Source organism: Entelurus aequoreus, linkage group LG13 (genome assembly GCF_033978785.1).
Source record: "Entelurus aequoreus isolate RoL-2023_Sb linkage group LG13, RoL_Eaeq_v1.1, whole genome shotgun sequence".
Taxonomy (NCBI): domain Eukaryota; kingdom Metazoa; phylum Chordata; class Actinopteri; order Syngnathiformes; family Syngnathidae; genus Entelurus; species Entelurus aequoreus.
Genome location: NC_084743.1, coordinates 44263018 through 44289537, shown reverse-complemented (window position 1 = coordinate 44289537; position 26520 = coordinate 44263018). Strand labels below are relative to the sequence as shown.

General features: G+C 41.0%; 2 pseudogenes; one reads left to right on the top strand and one right to left on the bottom strand.

Moving 5' to 3' along the window:
- Nucleotides 1-3842: 3842 nt before the first annotated feature.
- Nucleotides 3843-8738, bottom strand: LOC133663017 (uncharacterized; annotated as a pseudogene).
- A 1119-nt stretch (nt 8739-9857) lies between these two features.
- The window catches only part of LOC133663016 (general transcription factor II-I repeat domain-containing protein 2-like), a 36304-nt pseudogene continuing 19641 nt past the window's right edge, over nt 9858-26520 (top strand).

Sequence of the window (26520 nt, the reverse complement as noted above, 5' to 3'; positions counted from 1 at the left end):
GTTTGTCCTGCACTATGTGGTAGGTTTGATTTTGATTAGATTTGTATTAAAGGCCTACTGAAATGAATTTTTTTTATTTAAACGGGGATAGCAGATCCATTCTATGTGTCATACTTGATCATTTCGCGATATTGCCATATTTTTGCTGAAAGGATTTAGTAGAGAACATCGACGTTAAAGTTGCAACTTTTGGTCGCTGATAAAAAAAGCCTTGCCTGTACCGGAAGTAGCGTGACATCAAAGGTTGAAAGGCTCCTCACATTTCCCCATTGTTTTCAATGCAGCTAGAGCGATTCGGACCGAGAAAGCGACGATTACCCCATTAATTTGAGCGAGGATGAAAGATTCGTGGATGAGGAACGTTAGAGTGAAGGACTAGAATGCAGTGCAAGACGTATCTACGCTCTGACCGTAACTTAGGTACAAGCTGGCTCGTTGGATTCCACACTCTCTCCTTTTTCTATTGTGGATCACGGATTTGTATTTTAAACCACCTCGGATACTATATCCTCTTGAAAATGAGAGTCGAGAACGCGAAATGGACATTCACAGTGACTTTTATCTCCACGACAATACATCGGCAAAACACTTTAGCTACAGAGCTAACGTGATAGCATCATGCTTAACTGCATATAGAAACAAAAGAAATTAAAGCTGCAAGCAGCGTTGGTCGGGTCCGCATTTTGGCAGGTGCTAGTAACAATTGTAGTATTATTATTAGTAGTAGTTATAGTATTACTATTGTTAATAGTAGTAGTAATTGTATTATTACTACTACGAGTAGTAGTAACTGTAGTATTATGATTAGTAGTCGTAGTATGACTGTTATTAACAGTAATTGTTATAGTAGTATCATTAGTAGTCGTAGTAATTGTAGTATTACTATTAGCAGTAATTGTAATAGTAGTATCATTAGTAGTAGCAAAAGTAATTGTATTTGTAGTATTAGTAACAGCAGCATTTGTAGTAGTAGTAATTGTAGTATTTGTAGTATTAGTAACAGTAGCATTTGTAGTAGTAGTAGTAAGTGTAGCATTGTGACTAGTAGGCGTAGTAATTGTAGTATTAGCACTTATTGTAATAGTAGTATTAGTAGCAGCAGCAGTTATTGTAGTAGTTTAATATAAGTAACAGCAGCATGTGTAGTAGTAGTAATTGTATTATTTGTAGTATTAGTAACAGTAGCATTTGTAGTAGTAAGTATAGCATTGTGACTAGTAGGCATAGTAATTGTAGTATTATTAGCACTTATTGTAATAGTAGTATTAGTAGCAGCAGCAGTTATTGTAGTATTTTAATAAGTAACAGCAGCATGTGTAGTAGTAGTAATTGTATTATTTGTAGTATTAGTAACTAGCATTTGTAGTAGTAGTAAGTGTAGCATTGGGACTAGTAGGTGTAGTAATTTTAGTATTATTATTAGCAGTAATTGTAATAGTATTATTAGAAGTAGCAGCAGTTATTGTAGTATTTTTAGTATTAGTAACAGCAGCATTAGTAGTAGCAATTGTAGTTTAATTATTAACAACCACAAATGTATTCGTAGTAGTCGTAGATGTAATATTATCAGTAGTAGTAGCAGCAGCAGCTATTGTAGTCTAATAATTATTATTAGTAACATTTGCAATTTTAATAGTAGTAATTGTAGTAGTAGTAAAATCAGCAATTGTAGCATTGGTAGTGATAGTAATTGTAGTAGTATTAGTAGTAGCAGCAGCAGCTATTGTGTATTATTATTAGTAGTAGTAGTAACAGCAGCTATTGTATTAAGTTATTATTAATATGTGTAGTAGAAATTGTAGTAGTAGAAGCAGCTGCAGTTATTATTGTATTAGTTGTAATTCTAGTATGTGACACGTCTTGTGCCGTGGGGTTCTTTCAGGTCCGACAGACTGAATGCCAGACGGCTTTTCCAGGTTTACTATCTTTTATTTCTCACAATGTCTTTTCTCCGTCAGAAAGTATTTCTTCTTTTTCTTTCTCACAAAGTCTTTCCTCGCTTTTCAGTTCTCTTCTGTGGTCACCAACGCTGCTAATAAAGAGACAGGTGATTAGATAACTCGCTCCAGCTGAGATATCCACTCACCTGTCATCTCCTGCACATGCCCCGCCCGAGGCGGCGCGTGGACCACGTCCCCTCCACATGGTAGTATTATATATATATATATATATATATATATATATATATATATATATATATATATATATATATATATATATATATATATATATATATATATATATGTCTTAAATAGATTATCCAAAAAAAATAGTGCTCGATACCGTGGTAGAGCGTAATATGTATGTGTGGGGAAAAAATCACAAGACTATTTCATCTCTAGATGAAATAGTCCTGTGATTTTTTCCCCACACATACATATAGTATATATATATATATATATATATATATATATATATATATATATATATATATATGTATATATATATATATATATATATATATATATATATATATATATATATATATATATATATATATATATATACCTATTTGCTCAACATCCTCGGGTCACGCTGGTCATTACCTGCACATTACCTACCTTCTCTGTATCCTGGTATCTGTACATTTAAACCCCATACAAACAAGACGTGCAAACAGTCCTTGAGAGAATATAAACATGTACAGGTAGGATCATTGGTTTCCCCAGGTGAACGTGGGTACTGACAGGGGACGCGACGTGAACGCTGATCCATTGTCCCCCAGGCATGCAAACTTCGAACACGGAACAAAGCGAGTACTTTGTTCCGGCATGCAAAGGAAAGTGGCGTGAAGGTAAGGGTGCAAAGGAAAGGCGCGCACAAGGCGGAGACAAATAAAACTAACACTTAGCGTCAACTATAGACATGAAACCAAAGTCGCTAACTGTGGCTATGAATAAACAAAAAAAACTTACTCGGTGAGGCATGCAGCATGAGAAGAGCAGAGGCATTGCATGAAACAGCATGAACAGAGCAGGAAAAAAATCGACGACACCAGAAGGACCAACAGAAAAACCAGGGACATAGCGAGGACTGGGGTTGAGGTATGTTATTCCGGCATGCAAAGGAAAGTGACAGGAGATGGCGTGAAGGTAAGGGTGCAAAGAAAAGGCGCGCATAAGGCGGAGACAAAAAAAGTAACACTTAGCCTCAACTATAGACATCAAACAAAAGTCACTAACTGTGGCTATGAATAAACCAAAAAAAAAACATACTTTGTAAGGCATGCAGCATGAGAAAAGCAGAGGTAATGCATGAAACAGCATGAACAGAGCAGGAAAAAATCAGCAAAGACACCAGAAGGACCAACAGAAAAACCAGGTGTAAATAATGACAGGTGTGTGAGTTCAAAACGTGAGACAGGTGAAACTAATGAGTTGACATGGAACCAAAAGAAGAGGGTGAAAAAACAGAAACCAGTGGCGTTGTAAAGAAGCAGAACTAAACAAAACATGCTCACAAAACATGCAAACACCAAACTAAAAGCTGTGGTCAGGTGTAAGCCTGGCTCAGGGAGGAGGACGCCCCTGCCATGCAGAGCCCCCAGGGATTGTACCAACTAGTCCTGTCAACAAATTCAAATTCTACATCAAATGTCTATGTAAAATCGTCTAAAACATTACAAAAGTAAATGTTTTGACTGTCAGTAGTGCAGGATAAAAAAGCAATAAGGTACATATATAAATAAATAAATATATAAAAATACTATATAATAAATATATATATAATAAATAAATAAATAGATTACTGCACAGATAAATATATTGCACTTTTTCACATGCATGTTAAAAATGTCTTGTTTATTCCAGCAAGTTAATCCATCTTGGGGGTTGAGATGATGTTTAGGGACCCTCTTCATCAGCAAAATGCTCTGCAAACAACAACTCCAAATTAAACGTATCGCCTTCATCTTGACCACGAAAACCACACAGGATGGCTTCGTGGTCACTGAAATAAGTGGACAGCACTGCACAATCCACAGCATACTGCGTTGTTTTGACCTAAACATGGTCAATTAATGTCCCATTCTCTGTAGTCTCTTGTGTTACATGCTGAGAAAATCCATTTTGGCACATTAATTTACAAATTGATGTATGTTTGAGAAGGTCTTCATTAAAATCTCCCATTATAACAATTGTGTTACTGATTGGATTGACCCAATCAAGTAATTTAACCAGATTGGATTTAAAAAGTGAATTTGGATAAAATGGCGGACGATAAATTACTGCCATCAAAATGTTTTCTTTGGTAAACAGGCACACCAAACACTCCAGATTTAAATCGGGCACCTGCAGAATCTCACAGTCCGAATTATTTACAACATATAAACCTACTCCGCCATGTTGTAAATCTCTAATCTCAGCTAATTTGACATCATTGCTGCTGTAACACAAGGCTCGAGGACGACTGTGGAAAGTGTATCCCTGTATTTGGACAGTCTGTTGAGGATTGTGCACTGAGCCACGTCTCTGTGACAGCAATACAGGTAGGCTGTAAATGCTGCGTACAAGACATCAAATGAGCGGCGTGGCAAGGTAAACTTTGGACGTTAAGTAAATACACCGAGAAACTGTGGGTTTCTAACGAGGGCTGTGGCTGTTCAATTAGAAATGGGGGCATGCTATCCAATGCCTCCTTGACGGCGTCCTTGCAGTAAATGGCCTTTTCCCGAAAGTCAGTAATGACAAGGCCGGATATATCCCTAACACGGCTGAGGGCGACAAACGCCTGCCCAGCTGCAAAAACCTTGTGTAAACACACGACAGCCTCATCTACAGTTAGACTCTGCACTTTGTGAACAGTGCAGGCCCACGCGAGTTTAAGAGGAAACTGACGACGCAAACCGCCGCGTTTTGTCGCCGAATCCTCCTTGGGATCAATGGCGGTAGAATGCGGGCATTCTACAGCAGCATGGGAACGTTCCTTTCTCCTTTGTGAGCCTATTTTAGGATCATCAAATTTCACATAAACTGTGAGGGGGAAGTCTTTATCGGCTCCAAATTGAATATAAGTGACCGTTCCACATGCGCCATTAACCAGACCGTCTGCCACGGCAACGTTTTTGCAAAGCATTACACGTGCGTTCGGAGCCAAACACAAACTCTTGGCCAAACACGTGTACGACGTTTTAGCGTGATGATCAGCCACGCGCTCTAATTTACCCGTCTTCCTACTGTTAATAAAATCTTGGGCCTCGATTGTAACATAATCTGGACAGATTGCGAATAACCTCTCCAGATTATGGTGGCTGGTTTGCATATTCGTGGGATAAATATGCAAAGCTGCCCTCTCTTCCCCCTTGAGGATATCGACATCGCTTTTCAATAAGGGGGTTCCCTTCGACCGAACTCTAAGCCTATTTAGCAGCTCAGAAAAGACACTATCTTTTTGCCTCACAACTGTTGTTAGTGCTACTTTTGTAAAATGACACCAGAGGTCCACACCCACCTGACTGGTGTACAGCGGCCTCCCTTTAACGGGCGGCAACTGATAAAAGTCACCGACAGCTACAACACTAACGTTGCCAAATGGAGAAAAGTCCCCCGTGTGCTTCATTTGCCTTAACCGGCCATGCACATAGGCTAAAAGATGGTGATCTACCATACTGATTTTGTCAATGATTAGAATTTGTAGAAGCAAATTGAGCCCTCAAGGAGTTTATCTTATCTTCCCCCAGAGGGATATACGGTAAACTAACCTGTATGCCAATACTGAAGGTGTGGTGAATTGTGGCTGCATGTAAACTGTATGCAGCTATGCCTGTGGGAGCAGTTAAGAGTACGCAGGTTTCATCTGGTTGGTACAGACGCGACAATAGTCTCCCTGCCTCGTACTGGATAGCTCTAATCAAATGGCTTTTTCCAGTACCTGCCCCACCAGTTACGAACACATGGAAAGGTTCCGGGTTTTTCCCCCTCACCTTTTCTAGGCACCATTTCCTAATCCTATCCAAAATGCTCCTCTGCGTCTCATTGAGAGAATGGACCAGAGCTAAACCCTCCCTTCTAGACAAAATGTTGGTGTTTCTCTCAATCGTAGCTACTTGCTTACCACCAACAAACAAATCGGGGACATTTTCCTCCGATTGAACTAGCTGCTCGTCACTAATTTCCCCCTGCTGCTGCTGCCGCCTCTCCTCTAAACACTCCATGTGTTTGATTTCCTGTTCAGGACGAAGGTCCCCCCACGCATCCTCATCGACATTAGGACCTAACAGATCCGCAAGCTCCTGCGCATGCTCTAATCGAGGACAGTCCACTTCAAACTTTGCCCTGTTTTCATTGACGACGTCTCGCACTGGCCGCGCGGTCCCGCCAGCCAACGTCACATTACCTTCGTCGTGGAACTGTTTGTAGAAGTCAAAGCCTTCCGGCTTGAGTTCCAAATCAGTTCTATAAGGAAGGAACAACTGCAGCAAACTCTGAAAGTGGGCTTCCTCCTGTTTTTCTAATTTAAACCGCATGTAGCGAACGACGGCAAACTGAGTTCGTGTTCTCCGCAAGATGAACCCTAAACCCCCTTGAAGTGCAATTTTATTGTCCGAGTTTTTATTCTGGCTGAGAACACGATACTCCGAACAAAACATGGCTATGCACATATCGTCAAATACGACACCGTCGGGCCTGTTCTGATACCTCTCGACAACACTCGTCATCCACATGTTTTCTGACCTAAGACCCTCTGAGGAAGCCCTTTGCAACAACACACTGAGGGGTAAACTCATCCGCACAATGTTATTCCCTGTTGGAATAAACACCACCTTCCTGGAACATTCTTTCAAATGCATGCTCATTAGCCTATATACTGCCTCCTGAGCGCAGACATCTCTGTTGTGTAAATATACACTGCCCAGTTTATTTAAAGCCTCTTTAGCAGAGAGATTTCCTAGTTTATTTGCTTCTTTAAGGGCATTGCTCAATAACAGACCAATTTCATTCTCTGCTTTTGTGATGTACTTTATTATGTATATGATGACTGCGTAGGCGTCAGTGACAAAGCTAATGTCCATGTTAGCGTTCCAACACTTCAATAAATTCCTATTATACTGGTTAACCCAGGTGTCGTTTACCCCTCGCCTATAAACCACCTTATTGTTAGTCTCCAGCCGCAAATAAGCGAGCTCAAAGACTTCCTGGTTGATGCCCACACTGGCAAACAACTCTTCTACGCTACCAAAAGGCTCCTCCCTCTCCATGGCATCCATTACTCTCTCCATAAACATCTGCGCAACCTCCTTTCGCATCTTCTTGTCCTTATCCAAACAGGTGCACTTTGGCTTGTCTTCTGAAACGCTATCACCCTCTGTCCCCGTTCCCTTTTTAGGACAAACACATTCTGGGATTTTGCAGATGAACGTGCGTGCAGAGATGGGTTTGGGAAAATTGAAACAGCATTTGGTTTTATTTTTACGACACGACTTTGAATGCCGTTTTGAATGCGTTTGAACCGATGACACAACTTCCGATAGTGTGTCATCGGCAGAGGGTAGCTCACATGTCACATATTTATCAATAAACTCTGCAACTTCTAAATCGGTGTTTTTATAAAATTGGGGAGCTCCCTCAATCCAAAACAGCGCATGAACATGGGGGGACCCACGCTGCTGGAACTCAATGCGATAAAAGTGATCTGAAATATTGCCAATTGGGTTAGACGGGGACATGAGTACTTCCTTCAAAAAACAGTGCCACCTGTACTCAAACATCCTCGCGGCTGTGACCGGGTTGCGACGCAACAGCTCGCACCTATCGGCCCACTCTAACTGCTCTACTGTCTGCTGTCTGCCTTCCTGTCTCAGGATGCTGGCAAGGAGATTCTGCCAGCGCAAATCAGCAGACGAAAAGGAGCAGAACCATGTTGGAATCCCCAATTGGCGGACACAAGCCAAAAGGTCTTTCTGAACGGAAGACCAAAAAGCTGGCGTCCCGCTAATGGGCCGAAGGAAACGAAAACCGTCATCGAACTGTAGCAATCGCTTCAGAGACTCGTCGTCTTTGAGCATGTCCGGCAAAATCCGCTGAGAATGCTGACCCCCCTTACCTTTACGCATGGCGACCGAAATGCTACTTATGACTTGGTTCAATTCGGACATATACTGGCTAAAGAATATGTATTCCACGTCGACGGCCGTCAGCATGCATTACCCGGTTATTAAAATAGCGCGACAATGTTATACGATGCGCGCGGTCGGTGTGGAATGTATTTCTGCTGGTGGGAAACAGCGCAGGGAAACACTTGGCCTCATTTAATTTGTCAGAAAGCATTCTAACCGGACTATTACCTTCCGCGGGGGCCAGACATACAACATCCTTAAAATAGTGATCTAATGCTTCCTGACCGATATCAACGGGCATAAGACAAGTGTCCTGAAACATGCAGTGCTGTTGTCTGTCATGTAACATTTCATCTTGCACAATGTCTTCGGATTCCTCTTATGGGCCCCCTTTCTGCTCTACAGCCTCATCCTCACTGGACTGTGGGTCAACAACAACCTGGTCACCCTGACCAGCCTGACCATCCTCTACAACAACCTGGTCACCCTGACCAGCCTGACCATCCTCTACAACAACCTCTTCCTCCCTACAAAAATCATTTGACCATTCCTCGTTGAACTCAATGTCTTTATACAAGACATTGGTTCTCTTTAAGTACTCTATAGCACGCCTGAATTGATACTCGTAGTGTCCTTTGTAAGTCAACTTCCGCTTTAACTTCACTTGAAGCAGAGACCCCTCCATACTGGACCGCGGAAACACATTGGTGGTTTGTACAATGTTGGCCGGAACACAAGTAACGGGCCCATGTACATCAAGGGCTATATAAATAAACATTGATTGATTGATTGATTCTGACCACCCTTCGGCAACGCCACCGCCTCATAAAAGGGATGCGTAAAGCAATCAGGTGCTGCTCTAAGCTATTCAGACAGCCCAGATCTGGAGGAATGGGGTGTACAGCTATGTTGTTGCTCCAACATTCAGCTGGGATTTGACCTTTACTGATCTTACTATGACAACTAAAGCAAATCCACAACTGACCTCTGGACACAACAATGGGACAGGGCTCAACACACTTATCATCACAACTATGCAGATAATGCTCACTAATGCAATCATTTGCAATGCCAGCCGTTGCTAAACGTGCTGCATATACTTCCCTCTCACAGTGCAGCACCTGATATTTAAACAGCAGCCTATGACAAACACTACACACGAAATCCGGTCCGTGTCTAACCTTATCCAAAAAACTATCCATGACAAAACCAAAATCTACAGAGCTCTCCAGCCTCCGCTTCCGACTCACCTGTACACTAGCTTTCACTTGCTGCCTATGTTTTAAACTAACACTATACTGTCTTTTGCTGCCTAGTTTAACCCTGTTTCTGTGTTCTAAATGATCTCTGTACTTTCCTACACTGCGTGCTTTCACCCTGTGTCTGTGTTCAATATTTTCCCTGTATTTTATTTCACTCGTCACTTTACTCCCCAATTTAACCCTTTCCCTGTGCTCAAAGCTATATCTGTATTTCTCTACACTTCGTGATGTGCAGCTCTCCCTGAAGTTCAAGTCCTCACCATACATTTTCCTATAAAGCAGGGCACGTCTCTCTCGACGTCTAACATTCATTTTATCTTGCAGTCCTTGCCGTCTTTCCTTACGCTTTAAATACTTTGTCACACTAGAATCCCTACTTACTGTACTGCCCTCTACAACCTCTATAACATCTTTACCTGAATCTAGACAATCTATCCCATCTTTCACTGAAGACCTAGTGCACCTGCCTATATCCCAGCCTAATTTACAATAACCATGACAACTTGCAGTCCAGGCTTTAAAACACAAACAACGTAGTCAAAATGCTGGCCCCCGACATTCTCCAAGTAAATGCAGTCCGCTGACAAACACTTACTGCTGCAACGATACTTTAGCCAACGACCATCATGAAATGTAAAAATGTCAATGCCTAAATAATCAGCATTGGCCTGGATTTCTACCTCTGTGGCCCAAGTCTTGACACACTTCATCCTGGACTGCTTGATGTACTCTAAAAGTGATATATCACTCCTCAAAAGACCCCGATACCTAGCCTCATTCTTTTCGAGCTCTCTACAGGCTGCCAGTCTAATCTTACGATGGTTCCTCTGTGAACCACTGACAGCCTGAGAAACAGCTCTGAAAAAGCAGTTCCCATCCGGAACAATTTTCTCCCTAAGGCAGGGAACACCTAAGTAGCCCACCTCTCTATGCACTTGACCACCGACTTTCATAAAATCTACTTTTAATTGACTACACAAAGCCCTACAAACGTCATCACCGAGGGGACGGAAAAACAGTTTTTCACTCTCTGATGCAGCGATAAACACTACATCAGAGTTTACTGTGACTAAAGGCTTTTCTCTACACACATAAGCGTATGTGTGTAGGGGTCCCTACACACATACACTTATGCAGACAGCAGCATAATTGTCTGGTTACAGAGTGTTAAAAAGTGTACACAGTGACGTCCTATTCAGTACAAAGTCAGTTTAAAGAACAGTACTAGGACTTTCTATAAGAAAGCAATTTCTCCTAGTAGGTATTGCACTGGTTTAGCTCAGTGGTTACTTCGCCTAGTAACAATTCACTTAGAATTTGCTGCTTCTCAATCCCTACCTGGGATCAGTGTTTTTGTTTGTTTTTAACATGTTACAGCCTGGAAGGAAAGTCACTATTGTTTTATATATTCGTCTGAATTAGTCAGTATACTCCAGGGGTAGGGAACCTATGGCTCTCGAGCCATATGTGGCTCTTTTGATGACTGCATCTGGCTCTCAGATAAATCTTAGCTGACAATACTTAACACGATAAGTAATGGATAATTCCGCTGGTAATCACAGTGTTAAAAATAACGTTCAAAATATAAAACATTCTCATGCATTTTAATGGTAAGAAGTAATTTATTTATTATTGACAACGTTATTAAAAAGAATAACAGATGTATTATACTCTAAAAATGTTGGTCGTACTTAAAAATGCACACATTTAGTTGTATTCAGTGGTAAAAAATATTATATGGCTCTCACGGAAACACATTTTAAAATATTTGGCTTTCATGGCTCTCTTAGCCAAAAAGGTTCCCGACCCCTGGTATACTCTAATACAGTGGTCACCAACATTTCCAGCCCAATAAAATGCAATTACATCATCACTGAAGTTGTCTATACCAGTGGTCCCCAACCTTTTTGTAGCTGCGGACCGGTCAACGCTTGAAAATTTGGGGGGGGGGGGGAATGGTTTTTTTTTTTGTTTTTTTTTTTGTCATAAAGAAATACAATCATGTGTGCTTACGGACTGTATCCCTGCAGACTGTATTGATCTATATTGATATATGATGTATATATATTGTGTTTTTTATGCAGTCTGATAGTTTATACATCAATGATGAAATCTTAACATTGCAACACAGGCCAATACGGCCGGGTTAACTTATAAAGTGCAATTTTAAATACCCCGGGGAACTTCCGGTTGAAAACGTCTAGATATGATGACGTTTGCGCGTGACATCAATGGTTGAAACGGAAGTATTCGGACACCATTGTATTCAATACAAAAAGCTCTGTTTTAATCGCAAAATTCCACAGTATTCTGGACATCTGTGTTGGTGAATCTTTTGCAATTTGTTTAATGAACAATGAAGACTGCAAAGAAGAAAGCTGTAGGTGGGATCTGTGTATTAGCGGCTGGCTGCAGCAACACAACCAGGAGGACTTTGATTTGGATAGCAGATGCGCTATCTGACGCTAGCCGCCGACCGCATCGGTGTTCGGGTGAAGTCCTTCGTAGCGCCGTCGATCGCTGGAACGCAGGTGAGCACGGGTGTTGATGAGCAGATGAAGGCTGGCGTAGGTGGATAGCTATTGTTTTTAGCATAGCTCCATGAGGTCCCGTAGCTAAGTTAGCTTCAATGGCGTTGTTAGCAACAGCATTGTTAAGCTTCGCCAGACTGGAAAGCATTAACCGTGTTGTTACAGGTCCAGGGTTTAATAGTATTGTTGATTTTCTGTCTATCCTTCCAGTCAGGGGCTTATTTCTTTTGTTTCTATATGCAGTTAAGCCCGATGCTATCACGTTAGCGCCGTAGCTAAAGTGTTTCGCCGATGTATTGTCGTGGAGATAAAAGTCACTGTGAATGTCCATTTCGCGTTCTCGACTCTCATTTTCAAGAGGATATAGTATCCGAGGTGGTTTAAAATACAAATCCGTGATCCACAATAGAAAAAGGCGAAAGTGTGGAATCCAATGAACCCTTGTACCTACCTAAATTACGGTCAGAGCGAAAAAAGTGCACTCTAGTCCTTCACTCTAACGTTCCTCATCCACGAATCTTTCGTCCTCGCTCAAATTAATGGGGTAATCGTCGCTTTCTCGGTCCAAATTGCTCTCGCTGCATTGAAAACAATGGGGAAATGTGAGGAGCCTTTCAACCTGTGACGTCACGCTACTTCCGGTACAGGCAAGGCTTTTTTTATCAGCGACCAAAAGTTGCAACTTTATCGTCGATGTTCTCTACTAAATCCTTTCAGCAAAAATATGGCAATATTGCAAAATGATCAAGTATGACACATAGAATTTAAATAAAAAAAATTCATTTCAGTAGGCCTTTAATTAAGAAAAAAAAATATATATATATATATTTTTTTTTTTTCAATTTCTTGTGCGGCCCAGTACCCATCAGTCCACGGACCGGTGGTTGGGGACCACAGGTCTATACAACAACAATTTACCTCTGAGGAGTCTCTTCTTGTATGGTTAAATACATGATAAATGGGTTGTACTTGTATAGCACTTTTCTACCTTCAAGGTACTCAAAGCGCTTTGACAGTATTTCCACATTCACACACACATTCACACACTGATGGCGGGAGCTGCCATGCAAGGCGCTAACCAGCAGCCATCAGAGGCAAAGGGTGAAGTGTCTTGCCCAAGGACACAACGGACGTGACTAGGAAGGTAGAAGGTGGGAATTGAACCCCAGTAACCAGCAACACTCCGATTGCTGGCACAGCCACTCTACCAACTTCGCCACGCCGTCCCATGGTTCAGTGGTAAGATCGCCTAGCACCAAACTCATGTACATTTTAGTTTTTCACTATGCTGCCCCAAGTGGAGGAGTTCAAGTACCACTCTTCCCTCACGAGTGAGGGAAGAGTGGATCGTGAGATCGACAGGCGGATCGGTGCGGCGTCTTCAGTAATGCAGACTCTGTATCGATCCGTTGTGGTGAAGAAGGAGCTGAGCCGGAAGGCAAAGCTCTCAATTTACCGGTCGATCTACGTTCCCATCCTCACCTATGGTCATGAGCTTTGGGTTATGACCGAAAGGACAAGATCACGGGTACAAGCGGCCGAAATTAGTTTCCTCCGCCGGGTGGCGGGGCTCTCCCTTAGAGATAGGGTGAGAAGCTCTGCCATCCGGGGGGAGCTCAAAGTAAAGCCGCTGCTCCTCCACATGGAGAGGAGCCAGATGAGGTGGTTGGGGCATCTGGTCAGGATGCCACCCGAACGCCTCCCTAGGGAGGTGTTTAGGGCACGTCCGACCGGTAGGAGGCCGCGGGGAAGATCCAGGACACGTTGGGAAGACTATGTCTCCCGGCTGGCCTGGGAACGCCTCGGGATCCCCCGGGAGGAGCTGGACGAAGTGGCTGGGGAGAGGGAAGTCTGGGTTTCCCTGCTTAGGCTGCTGCCCCCGCGACCCGACCTCGGATAAGTGGAAGAAGATGGATGGATGGATGGATGGATGTATCGACCCATGGATATGGTCCTATATGATATTGTATCCTACTTTTTTCGATTTGGTACTAAATACACAGCTTAGTATACCAGTGCAGTATCTCTATTTTGTTTACATTGAAGTGAATGTTGGGTGTTATAGGCTCACTTCAACATATGCTGTACCAGCATATGTTGAAACTGAGCTGAAACTGGTTTATTTTACTAAATCATCCATACCTGAACTTTTTATTAATACACTGACTGCCATGTGATCAGTCATTGTAAAAGTTGCTGTTTCTCAATCCCTACCTGGGATCAAACCACGGGTGATGTCCAGTGTTTTGTTGGTTTTTAATATGATACAAGTAAGAAGGAAAGTCACTATTGTTTGATATATTCTTCTGAATTAGTCAGTATACTCTAATATTCTCTAATATCCCTGGGTTTGTTTTTACTGGTTTAGCTCAGTGGTTACTTCGACTAGTATCGAGTCTTTCAGAATTCGCTGTTTCTCAATCCCTACCTGGGATCAAACCACGGGTGATGTCCAGTGTTTTTGTTTGTTTTTAATATGATACAGCTATGTTGTTGTTTTGTTGGCTACAAATGCAAAATATGTAGATTATATGAAGTATCATAATGTATCTGTACACATGTTCAAAATAAACGTAAACCATAACAAACACAACCTGAACCAATCAATACACAGTATAATAAACACAGTAACACTACTCCGTTCTGAAGTATTTAGGGTTGTTTAAAAATCATCTCCATTTCCTGTTTCTTATTATACATAATATTTCCCACTGTGCTTAAATAATTTTACGACAATTTTCTATAAGAAAGCAATTTATCCTTTCCGGTATTGCACTGGTTTAGCTCAGTGGTTACTTCGAATAGTATCAATTCTCTCAGAATTCGCTGCTTCTCAATCCCTTCATGGGTTCAAACCACGGGTGATGTCCAGTGTTTTTGTTTGATTTTAATATGATACAAATAAGAAGGAAAGTCACTATTGTTTGATATATTCTTCTGAATTTGTCAGTATACTCTAATACAGTGGTAACCAATCTTTCGAGCCCAATCAAAGCAATTACATCATCACTGAACTTTCAACAATGGAGCCTTGAGTCATGGCCTTATGCCAATACTGATCCGATATGAGCACAAATCATAAATGCTTTTATGATTTTGTAGTGTGGAATGTTAGAAATGGCTTGATCAACTGAAATTACTCAAGAGAAAAATAATAGGTAGAAAAAACACTAACCTATTTGTTATTAACCATCTGGAATTGACATATGCCATCTTTATTTAATTTGAAGTGGAGTTGGAATTGTTTTTTGGGGGACACCTAGTGGCCACAATAATTAATTGAGTTAAGATCATGACTCAGTAAGTTGAATGATGCGGACACATTTGTTACAGGACACGTTTTAATAGGTTTATGCATTGGAGACTTTGTATCTGTAAGTACAGTAGTATGACCCTATAATTATTTGATACTTGTTTATATTGACAAATGACGTGTTTTAGACTGCAGTATGTTTCCATTAAAGACACTTATTACCTACTGTATGTGTAGCTAGTGTGCTATTGTGTGCTTAGCTGTTGTGTAACTGCTTGCTCTGTAGCCTATAGCCTACCATGTTTACCTTTTGAAAATGACCAACCTCATGTGCTTATTGGGGGACATTTAGCTTTTGACTGACTGTTTACTTTTGCATAAGGAAACCAATATAATCTGATACATTTTATTTTTCGCTGGTATCAGATCGATATCTAATATGAATATAAGATCAGGACACCCCGAGTCAATGTATGCTAAGCTATTAGAACAACCACATAGCTTAGATAACTTAGCATCATTGTTTCCTATAAAGTTGTTAAAAAAAACACCAACCTTGTGTGCGGAGGATATTTACATGTTAACTGGCTTTCTTTTTTAGCTTAGATACAAACCAATATAATCTGATACTTGGTTTTTTTGCTGATCTTGGACTGATGTCACTACTGGATCGGGACACCCCAAGTGTGTATAACACACTGACTACTAGTAACAATTAGGTTAAAGTGCTTATTTATTTCCATCCAGTTTATTTAGGATAGCCCCTTGAGATGTAGCATCTCCTTTTCAAGAGGGTCCCTACACACATACACTTATGCAGACAGCAGCATAATTGTCTGGTTACAGAGTGTTAAAAAGTGCACACAGTGACTTCCTGTTCAGTACAAAGTAAGTTTAAAGAACATTACTAAGACTTTCTATAAGAAAGCAATTCCTCCTTCAAGGTATTGCACTGGTTTAGCTCAGTGGTTACATCGCCTAATAACAGTTTACTTGGGATTTGATGCTTCTCAATCCCTACCTGGGATCAAACCACGGGTGATGTCCAGTGTTTTTGTTTGTTTTTAATATGATACAGTCAGGAAGGAAAGTCACTACTGTTTCATATATTCATCTGAATTAGTCAGTATACTCTAATACAGTGGTCACCAACATTTCCAGCCCAATAAAATGCAATTACATCATCACTGAAGTTGTCTATACAACAACAATTTACCTCTGAGGCGTCTCTTCTTGTATGGTTCAGTGGTAAGATCGCCTAGCAACAAACTCATATACATATTAGTTTTTCACTATGCTGTATCGACCCATGGACATGGTCCTATATGATATTGTATCCTACTTTTTTTGATTTGGTACTAAATACACATTGTTGGATACCAGTACAGTATCTCTATTTTGTTTACATTGAAGTGAATGTTGGGTGTTATAGGCTCACTTCAACATATGCTGTACCCAGGGGCGCCGCTAGGGATTTTGGGCTCCATGAAAATAATCTTTACAGGGCCCCCTGTATTATAATTTCATCATCATTAGGGGCCTCTCTGGGCCCCCCTCCATCATGGGCCCCTAGAATCTGTCTCCTTTACCCCCCCTTTTCGGCGCCCCTGGCTGTACCAGCTAAGACATATGCAGTCTTCTAAAATTATTTCTGAAACTGGTTTATTGTACAAAATCATCCATACCTGAACTTCTTATTAATACACAGACTGCCATGTGATCAGCCATTGTCAAAGTTGGTTTGGTTATCATTAATTAATTGACGATTAAATGCGCTATAAACAAGATAAACAAGACATTAAAGCCATAACTCAGAAGTGATTCAGCAGTGACTTCTACTGGTTATTATATAAACTACATCAATATTTTACTTTTACTTGTCAGAACAATACTTTATTATTATTATTATTATTATTATTATTATTATTATTATTATCATCACAACAAGATAATGCGTCAAACTGTTTCCAAGTAAATACAGTCAGGGCCAAATATTTGGGGAAAGAAGCAGGAGGGCTGTAAACCCTCTTGTGTACATTAAGGACTTATTTCCCGAGTTTGTAAACAATATCACAATACACACAGTAAATAAAAAAATATAAACAATGTAAAATATGAACATTAAAACATCAACAAAAACAGATTTTTGTGAAAGAAGCGATGTAAGAAATATCAACCTCATGAAGCTCATATCAAGCCGATGCTGATACAAACCTTTGAATCAATATTATTGATAATTGGATGCACATGTACAGACAATTTAAAGCAGAGGTGTCCAAACTTTTTTCTGTCGAGGGCCACATACAGAAAAGTAAAGAATGTGGTGGACACTTATATTTTATTTACATGTATTAATTTTATTTTGTATTAAACACACTACTGCAGTGCATATATTGTTTTAATTAGGTTAAATGTATTTGAGGAAACAACTAATACATATATATATATATATATATATATATATATATATATATATATATATATATATATATATATATATATATATATATATATATATATATATATATATATATATATATATATATATATATATATATATATATACACAGCCCTCGCAAAAATGACTAATGATCTATTGCTAACGATGGATTCTGATGCGTCATCTATGTTGCTGCTTCTTGATCTTACCGCTGCTTTCGAAACCGTCGATCATAATATTTTATTAGAGCGTATCAAAACGCGTAATGGGATGTCAGACTTAGCCTTGTCTTGGTTTAACTCTTATCTTACTGACAGGATGCAGTGTGTCTCCCATAACAATGTGACCTCGGACTATTTTAAGGTAACGTGCGGAGTTCCCCAGGGTTCGGTTCTTGGCCCTGCACTCTTTAGTACTTACATGCTGCCGCTAGGTGACATCATACGCAAATACGGTGTTAGCTTTCACTGTTATGCGGATGACACCCAACTCTACATGCCCCTAAAGCTGACCAACACGGCGGATTGTAGTCAGCTGGAGGCGTGTCTTAATGAAATTAAACAATGGATGTCCGCTAATTTTTTGCAACTCAACGCCAAGAAAACGGAAATGCTGATTATCGGTCCTGCTAGACACCGATATTTATTTAATAATAGCACCTTAACATTTGACAACCAAACAATTACACAAGGCGACTCGGTAAAGAATCTGGGTATTATTTTCGACCCAACTCTCTCGTTTGAGTCACACATTAAGAGTGTTACTAAAACAGCCATCTTTCATCTCCGTAATATCGCTAAAATTCGTTCCATTTTGTCCACTAGCGACGCTGAGATCATTATTCATGCGTTCGTTACGTCTCGTCTCGATTACTGTAACGTATTATTTTCGGGTCTCCCTATGTCTAGCATTAAAAGATTACAGTTGGTACAAAATGCGGCTGCTAGACTTTTGACAAGAACAAGAAAGTTTGATCATATTACGCCTATACTGGCTCACCTGCACAGGCTTCCTGTGCACTTAAGACATGGGTGTCAAACTCTGGCCCGCGGGCCAAATTTGGCCCGCCATGTAATTTCATTTGGCCCTTGAGGCAATATCAAATTAACAATAGAGCTGGCCCGCCGGTATTATACAGCGGCGGTGCCGCTGTAACACCGCATTCACCGCTAACATACTTGCCAACCCTCCCAATTTCCTGCGAGACTCATCTATATTGAGGACGTGCCTTAAAGGCATTGCCTTTAGTATCCTCTACAACCTGTCGTCTTGTTCGCTTTTCCCCCATACAAACAGCGTGCCGGCCCAGTCACACAATTTGTGCGGCTTTTACCCACACACACACACACACAAATGAATACAAGACATACTTGGTCAACAGCCATACAGATCACACTGAGGGTGGCCGTATAAACATTTTTGATACTGTTACAAATATGCGCCACACTGTGAACCCACACCAAACAAGAATGACAAACACATTTCGGGAGAACATCTGCACCGTAACACAGCATAAACACAACAGAACAAATACCCAGAACCCTTTGCAGCACTAACTCTTCCGGGACGCTACAATATACACCCCCGCTACCACCAAACCGACCCATTAATGAGGGAGAGTTTGTTAAAAAGTGCATGCTGAAAGTTTGTGACCAAGTGTGCCCAGAGAAAAAGCAGGCATTTTCAAACGTAAGCCTGAGCAGGAACACAATAGCTGAGCGCACATGTGATCTTGCCACCAATCTGCATGACCAGCTGATGGAAAAGGGGAAAGATTTTGTTTCTTTTTCCCTTGCTGTGGACGAGAGCACTGACGCGTCTGATACTGCGCAGCTGTCAGTCTTCATCCGCGGTGTCGACTCAAATATGTGTGTTACGAAGGAGCTTTTGGGATTTAAATCCATGCATGGCACAACCACAGGGAAGGAAATATTTGAGGATGTTTGCAAATGTGAAATAAACCTGTCGTGGGATAAACTCGTGGGATTAACCACTGATGGTGCGCCAGCGATGAGTGGTAAAAAGAATGGACTGGTGGGCAGGATTCGTGAAAAGATGCGGGAAGAGAACTGTGCAGGTGAGCTATGTGTTTATCATTGCATCATACATCAAGAGTCACTGTGTGCTAAAGCCCTAAAGATGGAACATGTTATGACCACAGTAACACAAGTTGTTAACTTTATAAGAGCCTAAGGTCTGAATCACCGCCAGTTTAAGTCTTTTCTGGACGAGTTTGGTTCGGAACAGACAGACGTGCCGTATCACACAGAGCTGAGATGGTTAAGATGGAAAAGTACTAAACAGATTTTTCGAGCTGCGTGAAGAAATATGTCAGTTTCTGCAAAGCAAAGGGAAGGACACAGCAGACCTCCGGGAAAAAAAAGTTTCTGTGTGAGCAGGCCTTTCTGTGTGACATCTCAAGCCATCTTGATGCACTGAACCTGCAGCTACAGGGGCGGGGCCGCATCATCACAGTTATGTACTCGTCAGTGAGAGCTTTTAAAACTAAACTGCCTGAGAGAATCAGCTGCTGCAAGGAAACCTTGGCCATTTCCCCTGCTATCAAACCATAAAAACACAGATCTCTACCGCCGTGTGCGCACATTTTGGTGAAAAACTCAGTGTACTCGGCGCTGAGTTTAGCCGGCGATTTAGCGACTTTGATGGTCAGAAGTGTAAATTTTAACTGCTTAGTATTCCCTTCGCAGTTGATGTGGAAAAAGCACCAACTAACCTCCAAATGGAGCTGATTGAACTCCAGTGTGATGACACGCTGAAGACAAAGTATGATGCTGTTGGCGCCGCACACTTTCCACAATTCATCCCTGACACAATGCCTCAGCTCCGCACCCAAGCTGCTCAATTCCTCTCCATGTTCGGCAGCACGTATCTATGTGAGCAACTTTTCTCCTCAATGAAGATGACGAAAACGTCTCACAGGATACTTCTGACTGATGAACACCTTCTGTCGATAATGAAGGTCGCCTCAGCTCAAAGCCTGAGCCCCGACATTAATAAACTAGCATCGAAGAAAAGATGCCAGGTATCTGGCTTGGGCACATCAGATTAGTGTTGCAAACTGAGCAGTTTAAAGTCCTGAATGGTTGATTTATTCATTGTTTCATTTCAAATTTATTAGCCTGTGGAAAAAGTTCATGTTGATATTTACCTCAGAAGGCTGCAAATCGAAAAGAGGCATTACATGTTTTATTTAAATTGTATTTAATATGCCATTGATGTTTTTTCGTTTGTTTTTTGAAAGTTGATTTTGCACTATTAAGTTATATAAGCGTTGCTCGTTCCATATTCAGTGTTAAAATCAGTGTGGAGGTATAGGATAGGCAAATATACGCTTTGGTTTCAGCCTATTCCTTTTTCGGTCATTCTTTTTCTTTTATTTTCTTTTTGTGTGTAAATGTGTATCTGTACTGTTAAACTGGTCACACAAAATGGTTAATGGTTGATGGTTGATTATATGACCGAAATAAACTTATTTAATTCATTCATTCATTCATTCATTCCTTGTTCCATATTCAGTGTTAAAGCAAATCAGTGTAGCAAACTGAGCAATAATTAACGTTTTATTCATGCACTTTCTCTTGCTACTTCAAGGCTTGAATGTTTGATTCATTCATTATTATTTTATTTCAAATGTATTATTAGCCTGTGGAAAAAGTTTATTTTCATATTTACCTCAGAAGGCTGCACATAGAAAAGAGGCATTAAATTTTTATTAAAATGTTATTTGATATGCCATTGATATTTTTTAATTATTATAATTATTATTTGAAACTTGATTTTGCATGTCACTATAAAGTTATATAAGCCTTCAATATTCAATGCATAACTTGTTTGGGTCCCTATTAAAAGGTTAATTTTTTCAACCTTGGCCCGCGGCTTTGTTCAGTTTTAAATTTTGGCCCACTCTGTATTTGAGTTTGACACCCCTAACTTAAGATGTGACTTTAAGGTTTTACTACTTACGTATAAAATACTACACGGTCTAGCTCCAGCCTATCTTGCAGATTGTATTGTACCATATGTCTCGGCAAGAAATCTGCATTCAAAGAACTCCGGCTTATTAGTGATTCCCAGAGCCCAAAAAAAGTCTGCGGGCTATAGAGCTTTTTCTATTTGGGCTCCAGCACTATGGAATGCCCTCCCGGTAACAGTTAGAGATGCTACCTCAGTAGAAGCATTTAAAGGCCTACTGAAATGAATTTTTTAAATTTAAACGGGAATAGCAGATCCATTCTATGTGTCATACTTGATCCTTTCGCGATATTGCCATATTTTTGCTGAAAGGATTTAGTAGAGAAAATCGACAATAAAGTTCGCAACTTTTGCTCGCTGATAAAAAAAGCCTTGCCTGTACCGGAAGTAGCGTGACTTCACAAGCGGTAGTGCTGCTCACAATTCCCGTTGTTTACAATGGAGTGAGAGAGATTCGGACCGAGAAAGTGACGATTACACCATTAATTTGAGCAAGGATGAAAGATTCGTAGATGAGGAACGTTACAGTGAAGGACTTGAAAGGCAGTGATGGACGTATCTTTTTTCGCGCTCTGACCGTAACTTAGGTAAAAGCTGGCTCATTGGATTCCACACTCTCTCCTTTTTCTATTGTGTATCACAGATTTGTATTTTAAACCATTTTAGATACTATATCCTCTTGAAAATGAGAGTCGAGAACGCGAAATGGACATTCACAGTGACTGAACATGTAAATACACGATTAATAATTCAGCTTTGCGAAGCTAAAAAAATAGTAGCTAACCTAGCTACGTAGCCAACTTGATAGCAGCAGTCTCAAATGCAGATAGAAACTAAATTAAAAAAAAACCTGACTGGATGGATAGACAGAAGATCAATAATACTATTAAACCATGAACATGTAAATACACGATTGATAATATTCCGCTTGGCGAAGCTAAAAAAAACAGAAGCTAACCTAGCAACGTAGCCAACGCGATAGCGCCAGTCTCAAATGCAGATAGAAACTAAAAAAAACAAAAACCCTGACTGGATGGATAGACAGAAGATCAATAATACTATTAAACCATGAACATGTAAATACACGATTAATAATATTCCGCTTGGCGAAGCCAAAACAACAGAAGCTAACCTAGCTACGTAGCCAACGCGATAGCGCCAGTCTCAAATGCAGATAGAAACTAAATTAAAAAAAACCCTGACTGGATGGATAGACAGAAGATCAATAATACTATTAAACCATGAACATGTAAATACACTATTAATAATATTCAGCTTGGCGAAGCTAAAAAAACAGAAGCTAACCTAGCTGCGTAGCTAACTTAGATGCGGCGGCGGGCGTTGTACGCTTTTGACGACACCCAAACCGCCATCAGAGTCGGCAAGAAACATATATTTCCCCGAAGTTACGTACGTCACATGCACATATCGACACGCACGTACGGGCAATCGATCAAATGTTTGGAAGCCAAAGCTAGACTCACCGTAGTGCGTCTGTTATCCTGCTCAAAACACAACACAACCTCCTGGTGTTGGTGTTGCTGTAATCCGCTGCTCCACCGGCTCCAACTTTCTTATTTGCAGTCTCCAGTGTCCATTAAACAAATTGCTCAATCGCTTTATTAACAAGCGGTAACTGGTTGTAGTTCAAAAAGTAACGCACACACATACACGAGCTGCTGTTAGCCAAAAGTCACGATCACACACACTCAAGTTCTCCGCCAACTCACTCGCGCATGCGCGTTCCCCAAACCCTTAAAGACACAGTACACTAATGCAAATATCACGGATATTACAGTATTGTACTTAGCCGCTAAGACACCGATCGATCCCACCTACAACGTTCTTCTTTGCAGTCTCCATTGTTCATTAAACAAATTGCAAAAGATTCAGAATACTGTGGAATTTTGTCAAAGAAAACAAGAGGCTTTTCTATCGGGTCCGATGGGGTCCAACCACTTCCGTTGCTTTTGTGACGTCACGCGCATAAATCATATCCAAAGGAGTTTTTCAACCGGAAGTGTGGCGGGAATTTTAAAATTGCACTTTATAAGTTAACCCGGCTGTATTGGCATGTGTTGCAATGTTAAGATTTCATCATTGATATATAAACTATCAGACTGCGTGGTTGGTAGTAGTGGCTTTCAGTAGGCCTTTAAGTCCCATCTTAAAACTCATTTGTATACTCTAGCCTTTAAATAGACCCCTTTTTAGACCAGTTGATCTGCCGTTTCTTTTCTTTTCTCCTCTACCCCCCTCTCCCTTGTGGAGGGGGGGTAGTGCTGGATGAAGTGCTGGCTGTCCAGAGTCCGGACCCGGGGTGGACCGCTCACCTGTGCATCGGTTGGGGACATCTCTGCGCTGCTGACCTGTCTCCGCTCGGGATGGTCTCCGGCTGGCCCCACTATGGACTGGACTCTCACTATTATGTTAGATCCACTATGGACTGGACTTTCACAATATTATACTAGACCAGGGGTCGGCAACCTTTACCACTCAAAGAGCCATTTTGGCAAGTTTCACAAATTAAAGAAAATGATGGGAGCCACAAAAAAAAAAATTAATTTAAAATGAAAAACACCGCATATAAAGCTTTAATTGCTTTGTGCTATGTTAACCAGGGGTCTCAGACACACGCACCGGCACACACTTTAATATGGAAAATTGATGTCAGTGCGGCCCGCGAGATTTGAATCAATGGCGCTTGATAGCGTCATACTTGCCAACCCTCTCATTATTTCCGGGAGGCTCCCGAATATCAGGGAGTGATGACACTGCTTATGGTGCCCTCTACAGCCTGCCCAAACAGTGTACCTGCTCGGCCACATGTAGAATGTAGCTTCAGCTTGCTCACGTAAGTGACAGCAAGGCGTACTAGGTCAGCAGCCACACAGCTTACACTCTTCCGCTCAACCGACGCACAACCGACGCACGGAGGGGGGGGGGGGGGTTTGATGTGTGGAGGGGTTTTGTGGTAGCGAGGGTGTATAATCTAGACTGGAAGAGTTAGGGCTGCATGGGATTCTGGGTATTGGTTGTGTTGTGTTTATGTTGTGTTACAGTGGGATGTCCTCCAGAAATGTGATTTTCATTCTTTTTTGGTGTTTGTTCACAGTGTGGCGCATATTTGTAACGTAACAGTGTTAAAGTTGTTTTATACGGTACGGCTACCGTCAGTGTAAGCTGTGTGGCTGATGACTAAGTATGCTTTGCTGTCTCCTACGTGTGCAAGTAAAAGCTACATACAACATGTGGCCGGGCTGGCACGCTGTTTATAAATGCTATAGAGGACAATTACTGCAGTGCAATTAGGGCACGCCCTTAATTTAGTAATTAGAGTGAAAATAGAATTATATTTGCCCTGGGAGTTATCTAGGAGAGGCACTGAGATCCATAAGTCTCCTGGTAAAATCAGGGGGGTCGGCAAGTATGCAGCGGAGCCGCATCAGAGTGGTCAAAGAGCCGCATGCGGCTCCGGAGCCGCGGGTTGCCGACCCCTGTACTAGACCCACTCAACGTCCATTGCATCCGGTCTCCCCTAGAGGAGCGGGGGGGTCCATCCAGGGGGGTCCACCCACATCTGCGGTCCTCTCCAAGGTTTCTCATAGTCATTCACATTGACGTCCCACTGGGTTGTGAGTTTTTCCTTGCCCTTATGTGGGCTCTGAACCGAGGATGTCGTTGTGGCTTGTGCAGCCCTTTGAGACACTTGTGGTTTAGGGCTATATAAATAAACATTGATTGATTGATTGATTGATACAAATACAGAACGGTAAGATACTATCACAATACTTGATTTATTTTGTTAAAAGCAAAAGTATTTAATAACAACATTATCAAATACTTTTTGGACCCATTTATCATATCATAATCTCATTATGATAAAGTTTTTATGAAAGCAAATAACTCCCTTCTTTTTCCTGTTACGATAATGTGCAACCTAAATCAACAATGATTAGAGCTGCAGATATGAATTTAAGTAAAAAAAAGAAGAAAAAAAACTCCAAAAGTATCTATGCCTCACCTGGTGTTTAGTTCACCGCACGTCACTGTAATACACACAGTAAATATACAAATATAAACAATGTCAAATATGAACATTAAAACATCAACAAAATCAGATTTTTGTGAAAGAAGCGATGTAAAAAATATCAACCTCATGAAGCTCATATCAAGCCAATGCTGATACAAACCTTTGAATCGATATTTTTGATAATACAGACAATTTATTGCAGAGGTGTCCAAACCTTTTCCAGGGTTTCCCGCAGCGCTTTGTTGTTAAGGCGGCCGTCTAACAACAAAGAGCCACCACCTTAAACTAAAGTCTTTAAAAAAAATAAAAAATAATAATAATATTTTTTTTGTCCTGTCCAGCTTCTCAGGCAAATCATATAGTTGATGTAGATGCCCATATCGGCTGTTCAGATTTACTTTACAAAAGAGAAGTGTAGGATACTTCTCTTGATGCCTTATTTGTATTTGACTTTATTAAATGTATTTATATTATCATTTGGTGCTAAACTAAAGTCTTAACAAGCTGCTACGCTTCGTACTGTCTCTGCCTCTGTCAGTACATCTCTGCAGCACCCAGCATTGTCCCACCCACACAACCATCTGATTGGTTACACGCAGAGCGGTAACAGCCAATCAGCAGTGCGTATTCAGAGCGCATGTAACAGCCAATCAGCAGTGCGTATTCAGAGCGCATGTAACAGCCAATCAGCAGTGCGTATTCAGAGCGCATGTAACAGCCAATCAGCAGTGCGTATTCAGAGCGGTAACAGCCAATCAGCAGTGAGTATTCAGAGCGCATGTAACAGCAAATCAGCAGTGAGTATTCAGAGCGCATGGAGTCAGTGCTCACGGCAGTGGCAGGCAGAGAGGAGAGACGGTGTGGGTTAGCAGAAAGGTGTTTAGCAGGTGAGCATAATGCAGCGGACTCTCCCCAAATTATAATAAACACCTCCCAGTCTACTACTAGTAACATC